Below are 7,594 nucleotides of genomic sequence, written 5' to 3' on the forward strand. Positions count from 1 at the left end.
AGTATTTTCAAATCCAAGTTACATAAAAGGATCTTGACTTGTTTTTTAAAAAATCTTTCGGTATTTGAGTAAGAAAATTGGTTTGAAAATATTTTCTTACCAGAAGTAGCCCAAAAGACGTGGTGCTATGAGGCATGATTTGCCGCTTCTCAGGACGGAGATGTATTGGTGCTCAGCAGGCTTTGCGGTACTCACCGGACGCTGTGCCATGCCAAGCCCAGTGTGTAGGGCATGCAGCCAAACCCTGTCATCAGATGCACAGCCAAATAGTGCCCGTCTGAGTGGAGCCTCTGGGGACATGGAGGGCAGGAGCAGAGGGCATGCTCCTTAGTAGACACCTGCAGGAGACTTCTCATGCTGCTTTTAGGCCATCCCATGCTGCTTTTTAGGTCCCCATGCTTTTCGGGGAACACTGCTGGTCTTAGTCTCCTTGGGCTGCTCTAGCAAAGGACTGTAGACCGGGGGTGGTGTGAACAGCAGATATTCAGTTCTCACAGTTCTGGAGGCTGGAAGTCGGAGCCCAGAGTGCCAGTGTGGTCAGGTCTTTGTGAGGACCCTCTTCCTGACATGCAGGCGGCTGTCTTCTGGCTATGTCCTCACACAAGGAGAGCTCTGGTGTTGCGTCCTTGATTTAGAAGGGCACGCATCCCATCATGAGGGTGCCACCCTCATGCCTTCGTCTAAACCTAATTACCTCCCTAAGGCTCCACCGCCCAATGTCATCACATTGGGAGTTAGGGCTTCACCGTAGGGATTTTGAGAAACACAGACATTTAGTTCAAAATGTTTCTATTGCCTCTTAAGTCCAGATTTTCTGTAGACCCCTTAAGGCCTTAATCCATTGAGTGGAAGTTATCTTTTCCAGTCTATTAGGACCATCAGTGACTTAAGAGGCAAGATGGATCAGCATAAAAGTGAGTATCTGCGGCTCCACGTTCTGTTCTAACACTTCTGTCTCTGTTGTGCAGTGACTCGTGGACGTTTTGGCCCTAACCCTACTTAAGTGTGGAAAAATGAAGCAAGATTGGATGAGGCTATGACTTCCTGACAGTTCTGAAATACCAATATTTTCTGATAATGATATCTTTCCTTCTTTCATGGGAAGAAAACACTTGCATTAGTCCATAACTAGAAAATGGGCTATCTTACAACTTACTGCTGTGACATTGGAAATATTTATGACAAGTATCTGCAAGGTAAGTTTTCTGTTCTCTTCTAGTACAAAGTTAACAGAGAGCAAAACGTTCACCAGTCTGCCTCATAGACTTACTGGGTGGATGTCACCCCGTTGCATTCTGAGTATTGAGTGAAAAGTCAAATTTCAGTGGGTAAGCCATCCTGTTCAGTTCACAGTTTACTCAGTGGCTTCTAATTTACGAATCTGTGATGGAATATGCGCTTGACCTATGTTTATCTCTGTAGTCAGCTTGGTTTCAATGTGGGCTGCAAAGCCACCTTGGCCCCAGAGTTCCCAGTTCTGACCTCTGACACAGGTCCTTCTGATGATACTTATCTGGGCACTTAGCCGGGAGCATGTCCACATCTTAGATGTCTAGTTTGGCACGTGGAGCACCATCCCAGTTACGTTTTGATGTGGCATGAAAAGATGGTACATTCAAAATACCTCAGAATGAAAGAAATTCTTGAATTCTGATTCTTGCCAGATGTATATCACATTGTTAAAGCATAATATATTTGTTTTATTATTTATATTAGGAAGTGAATGATGTCATAAAGTAATATTCAAAATTACAGCACCATCAGGGCTACACATTTTCAGGAAAACAAGTGTAAGAGGGGCTCCCTCTTACCATGGCTGTAATCTGTGGGAGGTGTGTTAACCAGCTACCGTATCAGTTGTGACTCTATCTGATCTGACCATAGTATTAACTGTGGAGGTGGCTTAACTTGCTGATAAATGCACAAAATGTTTTATTTTGCATTTCCGAATGAAACATGTTTTAGTGCAGGCACAGAAGAATGTGTGAAACCCAGTAGTAAGCGTATAACATATAAATGGTTTGGACTGTGAGTTTTAACACATTTAGAATAAAAAACATTGATGTCTTTAGCCACTAAGCCAACGAACTCTGCAGTGGGAAAGTTGATTACAATAGTTCGAGGTTTGAAAAAAATCTTAAAACCGTGTAGGTTTCAGCTGGGACATGAACAAGTCATGAGATTATATTCGTCTCAGGGGCAGCACTGGGGTGGGATAAAAGCCCTTGAAAGACGTAGAAGTGTAGTGTGACAGGAGCACAGACTCCTTTTACCCACTTCTCCTGTCCCAGAACACAAGTGTCCTGTCTCCTGACACAAAAACCAGATATGGCTGTTATCTGAGGTAATGTGAGGCATGTGGGTTGCAGGGTACTTAGGGGAGAAGGGATTTATTTTTATACTCCTCTCTATAAAAGTTATTAATTAAATGTTAGTGTCCCTGAGGCCAAATTCAGAGAGCAGTTTTGAAAACTTAGTCAAAAACACCATGAAACTGAGCTCATGGCAATTTCAAAACAGCTTACGTATGAGCTTCTTTTTATTTTGACACTGTTTTCCATTAAAATTCATATGAGGAAAAAGACATAAAAATGTTTGTGGTTTTTCTGAATGGAAAGACCACTAGGGAATGATCTCAGTTATGGAAGGAACTACTCTAAAGTTCTAGAAAAGTCATAAAAATCATTTTTCCTTTTTTTTTCTAGTAAAGAAAGAAGGGGCAGCCAAAATTTCCTAAAGCATTCAGGGACAAAAAGTCCTTTCATTCTTGGTGAATTTAAAAATCACTCTTTTCTTCTGTAAAATATTTTGATAAAGGTGGCTAAGTCATATACCTCTGAGGTTTAAAACAAATTCAGGATAAAGTAGCCTTTGGTGAATTTCCAGTATTACACTATGTTCACATAACCTTCACCTCTGCTCTATAAATAATTCCTGATGAGTAATAATTCCCAAGAAAAGTGAATCTGTTCCTTGGTATTTCTTTACTCTAAAATAACGTCACTTGGAGGGCTTTGGAGACTGAGAAATAGACTAATTGATTGATCAATTGATTATATTCATAAGAAGGGAAAAAAACACAATTGCTAAATAATTCCAACAATAGCTAAAAGTTTCACAATAAGATATTACAGGGCTTGGTGAGCCTGAGAGGACTGGTCGCAGCACATGCCTTCCGTGGCCCTCCCTGGTCAGGCCTCCATCCTTGCAATTCTTGGGGGCCCTGACACACTCTTGTGGAGTTAAAGATAGTTAGATATAACCTTTATCCCCTAAATTCCAGAGTTTTTATATCCTCCCCACCAACCAAGGTGTGACTGCTCCCGTGACATGAACAGTGAATGAGATTTGGTGCACACCCAAAAATCAGTAGTTCCCTGGACAGCCCGGAATGCCCTTATGGGCCATAGACTTACATTACAGTGAGTCAAGAGAATCTATTTTTCTCCCAGCTGCCTACACTGGGAGCACTATAAATGGTCTGCCATCTTCTGCAAAAAGGCAAGGAAGAAGAGATTGAACTGCCAGTTAAAGCATCTAGAATGGACTTCTTTTTAAAACCTGTCAGTGGTCTCATTATTAGAGCCTCCACCATTTGATTTAACCTCAATCCCTAAGAATGATGGAAACTTTATCAAGAGGATCCATGGATGTTTTGTATCACATGTGCAAATCTCATCTCATCCTCAATATATAAGCTTTGGTATCTCATTTCACCCAATGTCTTGTTATTGCTACTTATAGTATTACTAATAAAATTACAGGTTAGCTTTGTGTGTGTGTGTGTGTGTGTGTGTGTGTGTGTGTGTGTGTGTGTGTGTGTGTATTATCCAATCTTTAGACACTAGAAAGAATTTTAGATAAATCAGTGGCTGGGGCCCAGGTGGAGTGTAATGGTGGATTACTAAAGGAACCACCCCAGAAGAGACAGCCACAGGTTCGATGAAACAGTACATATTAATGCATTGTGGACAGTATCTCCAGGGAGCATCCCCCAAATTGTTTTCCTTCAGGGAGGTTTCAGGTTGCACTGACCTTCAGTGAACCTCATGAGGCATTAGGGTGTGGGACAGCTGTCCTTCCTTTGTTGAAAATGTTTGGATTTCTAGGAGAAGTTGAAGTTGAAATTTTTATTTACATTACTGTGCTAAAGCTTTCATAAAATAAACAGAGAGGAGAACCTACAATGTACAGCATTATTATATTTACTACTTATTCTTCTGTATTTAATATGGGGATCACACCATAGATTCCCCTGTCATTATTGTCACTTGCCATTCTGAGGTTATGTCTGTTTCTCTTTAATTGGGGAGCATATGACCTAGTGATTTATTGGAGAAAAATTTCTGCCTGGAATCTTAAAGTGCCTTAGTAGTTATGTTTCTAGTAGAAAACAGAGCTTCTACATGTCTATCTGCTAACTATCACCAGAAACTTGGAAAAGTAGTTAAGAAAAAGTCTGGTAAGCCTTAGAAATGACTACTTTTGCAGACTGGCAGCAAATTTCAGAGTAATGCACAATGAGATAATTTCGCTATTTTTTTTCTTTCTTTGAAAATCATTGAAGAACTGAAAATGTACTGGTATTATGACTTCTGCATCTAATTTTACTTTAGCTTTTAATCACATTATCCTGCCTTGTCTTCCACTTTCATAAGTTTATATCAGAATGCAATATTTTGGATAGATACATAACCCTGCATTTTAAGAATTCCAGACAGTGAAGAAGGGAAAATGCCCCTTGAGTCTGTGCTCCTGTTGGGTGCGGCACAGTTCGCGGGCAATCCCAGTGACTCATGCATTTGGGCCGCTGAGACACCAAAAATCTCTGAGTGTCTTGCTCTGTCATTCTGTCCCGATCTCCCATCTTTCTTTTTCTGTTCCTCCCTCCTAGGTTCTTCAGATTCATATTTATACACACCAAAAACTACATAAGTGTGGGTATAAATACACAGAAGTGTGACATCAGACTTTGAAGGAAGGAATCTAAACAATGTCAATCTTGGAAGAGTTACACTTGTAAGATGATTATTTTTGTCCTTTAAATTATTACATTGTCCTTTAAATCTCTTTGTCAGAATGTTTTTATGGAAAGTCTTAAATTTCTTATTCTGTTTCTGTCTCTTTTGGAAATAATTCTTCAATCTCTATATATGAACTTTGGCTTACGAAGTTATTTTTCTGTAATGTGGAAGAGAGTTGTTAAAACTAGCATAAGTTTTGGAAAAAATATTACGCTTAAACTTTTATTCTTTGTTTCCCCAGCTTTTCCCTTAATTGACCTGGTATTTCCACTACATTTAATTACTACCATATCACATAAATCCGCTCCAGACCTAGGATAACCACCTCATACAGTATCTTCTTCGTGAATTCAGCTACAGCCAATCTTCCCTTTTTAACTGTATATAAATCAAAGATTGCTCCCTTGTAACAAAGTGCTAATTACAACTGTAGTTACCAAAAATATTCCACAGACCATTTGACTCTACTGAAAAATATTTTTGGAGTCTCAAGCTTCTGGTAAAGCCAATTAAGTATTTATTTTCATCCATTTGTCTTATAATATTCCTAAAATATAGAAGTTTTAAACTACAATTTCAAGCATTTGTCTTTAAAGTGTAGCATGGGTTGATTTGTTTTTTCTAGGTGAGCAGTAAAGTAAATGGAACATGAGATGCTTTAGAATTATGCTTAAGAATTTCCTATAATGGGAAATACCTCGACTTTCTGAATAGTAGCAATTATAGACTCAGATTTATAAAGTCTGGGACCAACCAAAATACATTGTGGTTTTGTTTTCCATTGGACTTCATTCAACAAACATTTTTTGAGCCCCTGTGTATCAGGATCTATGCTGAAAATGAGGGAATTTAAAGATGAAAACTATGCAATTCTTACCTTCAACAGGCTCCTACGTCGGGCAGGGAAAGACACACGTAACCACACCCTAAGGATGGTTCTCTGCAAGGCCAGACAAACAGAGCTCAGAAAGGCTTGGATGCTCCCTGTGTTATATGTGGCACTGTCCCACTTCCAGTTCAATTTAAGTCAATTAAATTTAACATAATAAACATCAATGTAATAGATTAAACTATAATTGAGAACACCAACTTTTGGGGAAATGGAATAAAAACTTCCTAGTTTTCTACTCTAAAGGATCAGATTTCATTTTTCTTGTAGTGGGTGTGAATATGCATGCCCACATTTTCCAGGAGTAGAGAGAAGTGGGGCTCAAATAACTTTGGACCTTACAGAATTGGAGATCTTATCTTTGCATAGCCTTATTAAGTGTGTTGTTTTGATTCTGTGAAATTAGAAGGGTTGATGGTTTTATCAAATGTTAAATATTTTCCCCATTGACCTCTGATAGATTCAGAAATGCCTATAATAGAGCTTCAGCATTGGAATAAGCATTGTCAAGCAACTCAAAGCTCACATGTATTCCTAGAGAGGAATGTAAGTCTCTGTTATTAATAGGAATATAAGGAATTCATTGCAAAAGAGTATTAATGAAGGATGATCAGTGGGACACATTTTTAGATAAAAGGGCTAAAAAGGAAGCCTTATTAGGCAATAGAAAATTAGCACAAATTCGAAGAGCTGTGCTTATAAAGTGATTTTATGTTTTTTCTTTTGTAGTTATCTACATGGAAGCACGCTGGAGGGCCATACATCTCACTTACAACAACAGGTACCTCTATGATTGGATAAGATCAGCAGTATTATTTCTTTTAAAGTTTAAAAACTGCATAGGTATAAGCAAAAATATTGCAATATTATATATCAATAGCTGCTTTAAATTATATGATTTAAATGAATTACATGCTTTAAAAATTCTATGATTCTAATTTCTGGAAACCATATTAGAATATTCAGGACAAAAATGTCTATCAGATTAAGGCTATATGATGATGAAAGTGATCAGACAAGGGAAAATTCTACTTTGTCATGGGAGTTGCATATTTCTGCCTTCACCTGTTTTAGAATAATTATAAAATTTCTAAATAAATACTCCTGGAATCTTCTAGTATTAGAAACTTTGACTAACTCTAATACTTACATTGTGTTCACATGTTTTAAAAATTTATTTTGAAAAATTAAGTATACTCACATCCCTTTCTTATATTTCATTAAATATGACATGACAATGTTAATATTTCATTTTTTAAAGACCACCTAGAATTATAAAATTACTGAGATTGAATATTATCTCAAAGACTATTCAGTTAACCGTAGGAGCGTTGCCAAATATCACAGTGAAATACTGTCCAAATGGTTGTAAACACAGTTCTTTTACTCAGTAATATTTTCCTTTCAGTATGCAAAAAACGATCCCATATTCAACCCAACCTTGCAATAAAAGAAGAAAAACAGGAAAGTCAACATTGTATTTTCCCCAATTATAAGGGAGAACAATCATTATAGATTTTCAATATATTTTGTTTTAACATATTCAGATACTTAAAATGTTTAAAATCTGTTTATGTGTCTGTATTTTCAATGTCTTTCATTTTCACTGGATTGTGATTTTAATAAGGAGATTGTGTCCACTTTATTTATAGTCATAAGTACTGTGCTTTGAACATCATAT

At 37.6% G+C, this 7,594-nt stretch overlaps 1 long non-coding RNA gene across 1 annotated transcript; it reads left to right on the forward strand.

Annotated features, from left to right (window-relative positions):
- Window positions 1-900: 900 nt before the first annotated feature.
- Window positions 901-7,336, forward strand: LOC108390148 (uncharacterized). The gene is made up of 4 exons (XR_001851440.2): window positions 901-1,196; window positions 4,895-5,019; window positions 6,643-6,694; window positions 7,322-7,336. It is a non-coding gene; the product is annotated as an uncharacterized lncRNA (long non-coding RNA).
- The last annotated feature ends 258 nt before the right edge of the window (window positions 7,337-7,594 follow it).

The sequence above is a fragment of the Manis javanica genome, chromosome 9 (assembly GCF_040802235.1).
Source record: "Manis javanica isolate MJ-LG chromosome 9, MJ_LKY, whole genome shotgun sequence".
NCBI lineage: Eukaryota > Metazoa > Chordata > Mammalia > Pholidota > Manidae > Manis > Manis javanica.